Raw genomic sequence first — 8,201 nt, forward strand, 5'->3', positions numbered from 1 at the left:
GCTAATTAAGTGGTGCAAAAAAAATAAATTTCACTTTAAAATCCCCAGCCACTTTGCCATGGCCTGGAAGTCTGAGGCAGAAGCAGGCACTGTTGTTACTGTTGCAATGGCATTGTGGCCCTGGGAGGAGGAATCTACCCAAATAGTCCCCTTTCCACTCTCCAGAGGGGTCCCAAAAATCTGCCCCTTCTGGGGTCTCAAATGTTTTTTTTTGATGTTACTGCTGTTGTAAGATGTGAGAGTGCTGTTTTAACTCTCTGTACCCAACCTTAAGGACATCTAACTGGGTTTGAGTACTACATACATTTTTATTTCTCTGCTTTTGCAGCAGAGGCTTGAAAATCTTGATGCAGTTTTTTGTTTTGTTTGTTTTTACATTTTCCCAACAGTTGTGAACAACAACCAACCACAAAAAAAAAACAAAAAAAACCCTGATAAATATTAAGCACTATAACCCTTAATTCCTAAAAGAGCAGCTTACAATGGTTGTTTCACATATTTTCTTTCCATGTTTTTCGGGGGTCCCAAGCCTCTTTTTCCCAATGAGCCATTACTTTCCAATTTTTTACCCCTTTTTCCAATTGGGATAGTTTTTCTTTTAGAGCTATTTTCTCCTCTTTACAGGCTGCTAGGTGGAGGTAGCTGTCATTACAAGCCTTCCACAGGAGCCAGATCCCTGCAGCATCTGAGTACGGGAGGGTGGAGTGCCGAGCTACCACCTCACCTGCCTCATTGGGAGGGTCATAAGACAGGGGAAACATCAAAGGGATTTCTCCCTCCCATTCTTCCAATAAGGGGTCCTGCCCGCTCACCCGCGCCGCTGCAAGGGCGGCACAGACAGCACCCTGATGAAGGGACTTCTGCCCCAGGGTGTCCACCACTGGTGTAGAAGTTTTTGGTGCTAAAAAAGGGGCTGGTGGGAGCACTCGGGGATAGGCGGGAGGTGCCTCTACCGAGAGCAAGGGAGGTGCGGAGGGAGACGCCTCTTTTCTTAATCTCCCACCGCAGCTGAACAGTGCTGCCACAACAGAATATGTTGGATCTCGGCTCGAGGTTCCCTAAACAATGCCTCTCTGATCTTTATCCAATCGGAGTGATCTAGGGAGCCTCGGTTCGAGTACCATGGGCACTTATACTCAATCACTCGGAGCAATTCCTCCAAGTGCCGTAACGATACTGCAGTACACCCGTCCTGTTTGATAAGCTTCAATAACTCTTTTGCATGATCTTTTTGCTCAATGGATAAATCCCCCCCCATTACTCACGAGGGAGCGCGTTGCGCTGAGGTGCACCAAGGCTAAGCCAGCCGATGAGTCGGGGGTCCTGTGTCTGGATCACGTCGGGGTCACCAGATGTAGTAACGGGAAACAGAGACAGTGTTGCAGTGAGGCATCCCTGGATAGTCCCAGACCGCCGTTTTTATTCTCTTTCTTACAGACCTGTTACTCAGTATTACATGATTGACATCACACAGGTTACTTATTACTATATGATTGATACACCTGTTTACTTCATTCTGATTGGTTAAGGCTGGTTCCCATCACCGGGCCATTGTCTTGTGTGACTAGGCTAGCATAGCAGAAAGTGCATAATATACTGTGCTAATAACATGGTTCAGTAGAGGGACAGCGTGGTTTGCCAACATCTGTACCTACACTGTACCTACATCCTTCCTTCCCCATTGGCTTTGTGGCCCTCTTCAGAGTCAGGTGAGCATCACTGCGTCTCTCCAAGCAAGGCTGAGCAATTCCCCTCATGTGGCCTCATGCAGGTGATAGCTGATTCCCCCAATTTACAGCATAGTGACAACCATACTACACAATTCTCATAACTTCATATATATGAATGGTGTACACAGATGGGTAGAGAAATGACTTTCAGCAGATCATATCCTTTCCCCTGGTACCTTACAAGTCATGCTTTATATGTAAGATCACGATTATATGAAAATGAGGAATATGGGGGTTACAGCCCGCTCCCCCAAAGGTCTAGAATGTCACACTGAGATTCTATTTTCATTTATGTAACCAACTTTGATCTCTCTGCCTAACACTTATAATCACTTACAATCTATCTTTCTGTAGTTAATAAACTTATTTTAATGTTCTATATTTACTTGTAAAATTGTCCAAAGTGCTTGGGAAAACTGCTCAGATTAAAAAGGCTGGTGCATGTTCACTTTCTTTTTGAGGAAGCAGTGAATTAATTAATGAGCTTGCACTTTTCAAGAGGTTTTGAGCAGTGTAAGACGGTACATTTCTGAGGTGCAAGGCTGAGGGCTGGGGAGATATGCTGGTGTCTCTCTATGTATAATTGAGGAGTGGCTTATAGAGCATTCATGCAACTTAGTTGGGTGCATTGCTGCATGTTGTTGGCTGAGTGATCACAGCACATGGAGGGGGTTTTGCTGCTTGTCACTACTGCAGCATTGTAAGACACAGCTGAGGCTGGAGAGATAAGAGGACAGAGCAGTTCCACAGTTTAGGATTGTACCCCATGGATCCCCCCCCACAGAGATCCTGCTGTGACCAGCCGTGGTAATACTGTGCTTAGTGCTCTGCCTTGTAGCTTCAACAGCTGCACATGCAAGATGAGTTACAGTGACCTTGACCTTGTTTCCATGTTTATCCAAAGCCTCCTTTTGACAGTTGTCAGCAAAAAGACCCGTTTCTTTTGCAAGCATTTGTATAGCTAGCCAGAATCGGGCTTCTCCATTAACAAAAAAGATTGACCAAAAGGGGACAAGAGGAGGCACGTTCAGCAAGGCAGCACTGGATGCTGGATCCTGAATCTGCTCTTTATCCAGCAGCTCTCTTGGCAAGCTCTGCCATGGTGCCACACTCTGGGACTTCTCCCCTAACTGCTCCATTTTTCATCAACAATAACATGAAAAGTGAAAGGACAGTAATTCTCCATTTCCTGCAAGCCCTGCAGAGAGCCCTCTAGAAGGGGCTCTGTGCACAGATATCCCCAGCGAATTGCATGGCCGCAAAACACAGGGTGTCCTGTCACAGCAAATTGCAGCTGGAGCAACCTCCTTGCCAATGCCAATAGCCTTTTCATCAACACCAGACTGAGGATTTGATTCTCTCCAATGATCCGCTGGAAAGAAGCCTTTTCCTTCACAAGCAATTACTTGGATTGTCAAGGGAGGTCTCTTCTGTTTCCTAGGAAGACACAGGAAAATGTGAGCAGAGGAGACAAAAGCTATAGAACAAGGCACTACTGGGAATTGAACCCAGGATTTCCTGTTTACTAGACAGGTGCTTTAACCAGCTAAGCCATAGTGCCTTCCCCAGCAGGCCATTTGCAACCACTCCACTTGATGGTCCAAGACTACACCTTCAAATTCCAAAGTAAAAATGTTCCCCATTTCCCTCAAGACTTGCAGACCTTGAGCAGGCTGGCTCAGTGCACAGAAAGCCACAGCTGAGCTGACAGAGGGCTTCTAACATGCGCTTCTCCCACAAGCTGCTGTGATCAGATACTGACTAGTGCTCTGTGTTTCAGTCACAGCAGCAGCTTCAGCTCAACTCTGAGTCATGGTAACCTTTCCATCAGCTCCAGACTTACCACTTAACACTTTCCAAGACTTAGCTGCAAGGAAGGGTCTCTGTGTCTTGAACAAGCACTTATAAGGATTGTGCAGTGAGGTCTTTTCTTTTCATGAGAAGAAATAAAAGAAAGGAGCCTGACAGAAAAGCCAGGTTCAGCAAGGAAGAACTGTCAGGCCAAGCCGGGATCTCCTGGTGAATAGGAAGGCTCTTCAGCCAGCTCTTCCCAAAGATCACTATCCAGAGGCCACTTCCCACAGAGTCCAGTTATGGTTACAGACCCATCCTGAAATTAGAGCAGGATATTTTAAAGCTTTATCTCACAGTACAGTAACACAATTCAGCCATGTCGGCACAGAGGAGAAAGCACTCCTTCATTTCATAGTTATTGCGACTGATCTCACTGACAAACTTCCTTTTCTCAGGGCTGCTCCCAGCACTTTAGGGAGTTTTTCCTCTTCTCCCTTCCAGCTGTGGTGACGGGACTGCAGCAGCTCCCCAGATGGCCAGCTTTGCTCTTTCACTTACATCCTTCACTTCTTTGGCTGAAGCTGTGTTTGCCACCAGTTTAATCCATATCTGAGACCTCAGGTACCAGCAGCTAGTTACAAAGGCTCAATTCCCATCGCCATCAGTGGGAGGTTATCCAGGGCTGCAGGATTTGGCCCATGGACAGTCAAGGTGCTACAGCAGCTACATTCTTACGTGGTGAGTCCTGCAGCCTATTACCTAACTGCTCTGCCATAGTCTGCAGGGGGCCTGACTTTTTGAGAATCTGGCAGAAGAGAGACCCTGGAGCAGAGAAGGAAAATGTCCTCAGCAGTCACAGCTGGCAGGAGCAGCAAAGACTGAGTATCAGACACACTTTTTCACCAGGACAATAAATGTGCACAACCCCCTGATATATTGTCAATTCATGCCCACACCCAAGGAAGCCCTATTCTGCTCTATTACACTCTCATGGGATGAGAGGGAAGGTCCTCTCATGAGTAAATAACTGATTACAAGGTAGGAATAAATGGTCAGTTTTGAAAATGGAGTGGTGCCCCCCAGGGGGTCTGGGACAAGTACTATTCAACATATTCATAAATGATCTGGAAAAAGGGGTAAACAGCGAGGTGGCTAAATTTGCAGATGATCCAAAAATACTCAGGAAAGTTAAGTCCAAAGCAGCCTGCGAAGAGTTACAAGAAGAGCTCACAAAACTGGGTGAAAGGGCAACAAAATGACAGATTTGTTGATAAATGCAAAGTGATGCACACTGGAAAACATAATCCCAACTATACATATAAAATGACGAGGCCAAAAATAGCTGTTGCCACTCAAGTGAGGGATTTTGGAGTCACTGGGGATAGTTCTCTGAGAACATCCACTCAGTGTGCAACGACGGGCAAAAAAGCAAAGAGAATCTTGGGAATCATTAAGAAAGGGATAGAGAATAAGACAGAAAATATCATATTGCTTATGGCCGACCACATGCATTGGCCTCCCCTCAGGCAGGGGACTTATAGGCCCTTCTGCCAGTTGGTGTTGGCAGCAGCAAGGGCTGGGTTCAATGTCTAGGGGAGGAGAGCAGCAGAGAGGGAGGAGGAGAGAGAGTCCCAAGAGCAGAGTGCAAACCAACCAGCTGAGGTTCTCGCAGGAGTCCTGCAATAACAGTAGCTCCAGGTCGCATCAGGGCTGCCCAGGGTGGGGAGTAAGTGGAGCAATTTGCCCTGGGCCCCGCGGGGGCCCCCACAAGAGTTTTTGGGGGCTCCTGGAGTGGGGTCCTTCACTAACTCCGGGAGCTCTGGAAAACTCTCGTGGGGTCCGGGCCTCCGGAGATTCTTAGGCGGCAATTCGGCGGCGGGGGGTCCTTCATGAATGAAAAGTGCTTCATTGAAGTGTTGAAGTGCCTTAATGGAGAGAAAAGATCGGGTATGAAAGGGCTTTTTAATCTATCAGAGAAAGGCATAACAAGACCCAATGGCTGGAAGGTGAAAAGAGACAAATTCATATTACAAATAAGGCACAAATATTCAACAGCGAGGATGATTCACCACAGGAACAAGCTACCAAGGAAAGTGGTGGATTCACCATCTCTTGATGACATGTAATGAAGACCACATGCCCTTCTGAAATGTGTTGGCCTCAAAAGTAGCTCTTGTGTCATACAGGAGGTGTGTGATATGCAGGGGGTCAGATTAGATGCTCTAATGGTCTCTTCTGGCCATAAAGTCGACTAATTTCTGAAAAACTGAGAGAGCAGCATCCACGGCAGTGATTTGCTCCTGGCTGCCGGAGCAGAGCAGCAGGCTCAGCTGTGAGAACTTCCCAGAGCGATGAAAGGGGAGGGGCCCATGGCTCTGTAGCAGGAATGCAGGGCAGGCGAGTTCACGGTGGGCATTGTGGGATACTGGAGGAGGCCAGTTATGGTGATATAATGAACAGCAGCGTCTACTCTGTCACTTTAAGTTTGCTGCAAAAAGCTCTAGACCTCTCATCGAAGTCGTTTTATTTTGTCACCAAAACAGGGCAGTTTTGTCGCCAGACGTGGTATTGCAGTGTGTGCACCAGCCACAAGCTGCCGACCGAGGGAGTGTTGTGTGTTTTTCACACACCTGAGCAATATAATTCTGCTGAAACAACTTTGTAGTGCAGACCTGGCCAAAGATTGACTCACACACAACTTGCAAGGAAAACGTCACCTGCTCCTCTGCTTTGCAGAATCCAAACACAAGTAAAGCTTGTCAGGCCCCTGTAAAGATGGCAGGGAGTCAGGTGTGGGCAGGGCCGGCTCTGGCTTTTTTGCCGCCCCAAGCAAAAAAAAATGGGGTGGAGCCACCGGAGCAACAAAACAGGGGGGAAAAAACGGCCCGGGTGGAGCGGCAAAGCGGGGGTGTGGGGGGGAATACGGCGCGGCTCGAGCGGCAAAGTGGGGGGGGACACGGCGCGGCTGGAGGGGCAACACAAAAACGGTGGGGCTGGAGCAGCAAAGCAGAGGGGCAGTGGGAAAAACAACGGCGCGGCCGGCAAAGCAGGGGCAAAACAAAACAAAAAACCCCACAGGGCGGCCGGAGCCAGTGGACTCCCTGTGCTGCAGAGTGCGCGCCCGGTCTAGTGGTGGGGGAAGGGGAGGGAGCTGGGGGAGAGAGAAGGGGGGTGGCCAGTGCTTCAGCGGGGCACTCACCACGCGGCCCCGACCGCCATGCCGCCTGGCACCCTCACTCCTTCTCTAGACTAACCAGTCCTAATATCCTGTAACATGGTTATATTCCACCACCTTCACTGGTTACACCCAACAAAATTAATTATACAGCAGACAGAAACAATCACAGACCCAGACAGAGACCATGGAAATAAACATACAAAACAATACAGAAGGGAGGATTTCACAACTACATCTATACAGACATAAGGGTTTTCCAGCTGTGTCTATTGATAAGTGAGTTCTTGCCAGACAGGATGCTACCAAACTAAGTTTCCCTTTCTCTGGAGGTGATGGAATATCAGGGCAGGATTGTATTCCTAACAGCCCAATAGCACCTTATTTCAGTGTGACTAGTTGGGAATGTGAGGATGTGACCACACACTTCCCACCTTATGGCTGCCTTTGCTGCTTAGCCGAAGAACCAGGCCTCAGACTGTCACAGTAAGAGAAGGCCATTACACAGACAGACAGTGATTTTTTATTCTTTCTTTTATATCTTTATAACTAGCTAAGTGATAAAAATACACCTAAATTCTTAAAGTACAGGCCTTTGCAGACAGGCCTGAATATCTGTATCCTAACAGTACTTGAGGTCAGGCAGCCTCTGGGTAAGGGGGTGGGGACTCAGATCCTTCCCCTGGCCAATTCCACCAGGGTCATGTATAAACCAGGCAAGTTCCCCACAATAGCCAGACCAGATGCCCCCTTTACACTTGTGCTCTGTCCTCATTGCTTCTCTGTCTCTCTTCCCCTCATCTCTGCTGCTCCCCCTCTGGGCTGTCTCAGCACCTGGCCCCACAGCACTTCCTGGCAGCCAGAGACTGCGCTATCTGCACCTGCAGATGTGGCCTCTCTCCTGATTGCGAAGGAAAGGAACCTTTCCAGGAAATGGCCACAGCTTCTGGGAATCCCTGTGTGGCTGTGAACAGAGTTTGGCTCCTGGCACACAAGGCAACTTAAAAAGCTGAGCAGCCAGACAGGGGCTTGAACCCTGGACCCTCAGATTAAGAGCCTGATGCTCTACCAACTGAGCTACCTGGGCTTGACAGGAAACATCTTCACCATTCACCACAAGAGTGATTATCCCAGTGTGCAGGCAAGAGTGAGCAGGCAGGCAAAAGAGAGGCAAAAAAAGTCCCAGGAACCCCTCCTCTTTTTCTGCACAGCCACTGCCTGTCAGCAGGATTCCTCCTCCTCCTCAGGGAGACTAAATCTCTGTGCCTAGACAGCCGGTCCATCCGCTGCACCTCAATCCCCCATGCCCGAGCCTCCCTGCCAAAGCCCTGCACCTGGCCCCATACAATTAAGTCTCACTTGTCGCTGGGAACTTAACTTCTTGTGCCCAGAGCGTCTCGGCCCCCTCAGCAGATGACCTGAGAAACACAGTGTCCGGCTTTTCCAAAGAAGAGCTTAGACCCCCTCATCATGTGGCCTAAAGGATGAGGCATCTCCCTGTG

The 8,201-nt window shown here is 48.5% G+C and overlaps 2 non-coding genes across 2 annotated transcripts; both read right to left on the minus strand.

The window, feature by feature from the left end:
• Nucleotides 1-3,217: 3,217 nt before the first annotated feature.
• TRNAT-AGU lies at nucleotides 3,218-3,291 on the minus strand. The gene has a single exon. It is a non-coding gene; the product is annotated as a tRNA-Thr (tRNA).
• Nucleotides 3,292-7,711: 4,420 nt separating this feature from the next.
• On the minus strand, nucleotides 7,712-7,786 carry TRNAK-CUU. Its single transcript has one exon. It is a non-coding gene; the product is annotated as a tRNA-Lys (tRNA).
• Between the last annotated feature and the right edge of the window lie 415 nt (nucleotides 7,787-8,201).

This window comes from Mauremys mutica, unplaced genomic scaffold (assembly GCF_020497125.1).
Source record: "Mauremys mutica isolate MM-2020 ecotype Southern unplaced genomic scaffold, ASM2049712v1 Super-Scaffold_100095, whole genome shotgun sequence".
Taxonomy (NCBI): Eukaryota; Metazoa; Chordata; order Testudines; family Geoemydidae; genus Mauremys; species Mauremys mutica.